General features: G+C 51.8%; 1 pseudogene; it reads right to left on the bottom strand.

Annotated features, from left to right (window-relative positions):
* Positions 1-303: 303 nt before the first annotated feature.
* Positions 304-1215, bottom strand: LOC123099686 (dirigent protein 1-like; annotated as a pseudogene).
* Between the last annotated feature and the right edge of the window lie 388 nt (positions 1216-1603).

Below are 1603 nucleotides of genomic sequence, written 5' to 3'. Positions count from 1 at the left end.
TTTGCACTGATATATAAATGTCGACGAAAAAAAAAGTTGACCTCACAGCAAAAAAGACACAATTTATTTGCTATTATAGGTCACTATTCACACTATTTTAGTCAAAAATTTGTCTTTTCTGAAAAGAAGTCAAAAGGATATTTTTTTTGTGGATTTTATTTCTCACAAGTATAATAGAAGGTCAAGTTTATTTCAGGAATTTTTAACTTTTTGTTGAATTATTAAAAAAAATTCATATAGGGTGCATATGTCCCTATAGACCAAAAGTTCCCCTCCTTATTTAGCGTCTATATAAAAGTTTATGCGACACACATACACACATGAAACGGACCGCGTGCCATGTACTCTCTTCGTTCGATACTCCATCTAAAAAAGTTTGTCTCTCAAATAGATGTATCTAGCACCACGTGCTGCGGATTATTGATCGCGGACATGCATGCACGCACAAATGCGAGCGAGGTCGTGTGTCCGCCTCTAGTCTTAGCACTTGCACGTAGACGTCGAGCTCGACCACACCGCCATTGGCGAGGTCGTATTCGTAATCCCGGGAGAGCATGTAACCTCGCGCGAAACGGAACCGTCCGGTGCCGCCGACGACCACTGACTCGCGCGTCGCGGAGTCCAGGTCGACGCGGCCATTCACCACCACGGAGCTTCCGCTGTACTCGCCGGCCTCCAGGAACAGGTGCAGGTTAAGGTCCGACACCACGCCGCCCTCCGACACCCGCACGGCGAACCCCTGCGCCGTGCCCACCCGCGCGCTGCCCCTGTCGGGGCCCTCTGTCAGCGGGTCGTTCAGCGCGACGATGTCGCCGTGCCGTTGTCGGGCGAGAGGGAGCGGCCGGACACGACGCGCAGGGCTGTGGGGTTCGGGCCGGTGTAGAAATCGTCCATGTAGAAGTGGAGGTGAGTGGTGGAGGAAGCCGCATCCCCGCCGGTGTTGTAGGCTGCGGCGGTGCCGATGAGGACGGCAGAGCAGAGGAGCAGAAAGGCCATGAGCTTGCTATAGTCCACGGTTGTATGCTTGGTTACGGGCATACTGTGTGTAAGCTATAACCACTGTTCCTACTACTCTGAACTAAAACCACGACGAGTAATTTAGAACGGAAGGAGTAGCTACCAAGCTCTAGAACTAGGAGAGTAGGATGAAGTCTGCACTCTGCGTGCACCGATATTTATACTGCTCCCTCTGAGTTGGAATTAGGAATTACCATTTTGTATATTTTTCTTTGAGAAACAAGTATCCCTCTTTTCACTTTTATAAAAGGCGGCTGCTACAAATCAACCGGAGAAATCAGCCGGGTCCCAGCCATCCGATCTACTATATCTCAGCCATCAAAAAAAAGTCAACGTAGACACGCCATCCTCCTCCCGGTCCCCTCCTCCCCGCACCGCATCAGCCATCCCTATCCGATCCCCGTCTAGGCCGCCGCAACAAAAGCATCATGGCTGCCGCCGGGGCAAAGCACTCCGTTGCAACATCGGAGCCGCCGTCGTCCGCTGCATCACAGCTTCGAGGACTGCCGGCGAGAGCTCCATTGGAGCACCGGGAGTCGCTGGCCGCTGCATCACAGCTCCGATGAGTGCCGTTGAGAGCTCCATT

Source organism: Triticum aestivum, chromosome 4D (genome assembly GCF_018294505.1).
Source record: "Triticum aestivum cultivar Chinese Spring chromosome 4D, IWGSC CS RefSeq v2.1, whole genome shotgun sequence".
Taxonomy (NCBI): Eukaryota; Viridiplantae; Streptophyta; class Magnoliopsida; order Poales; family Poaceae; genus Triticum; species Triticum aestivum.
This window is presented reverse-complemented; position numbering and strand designations above follow the sequence as displayed.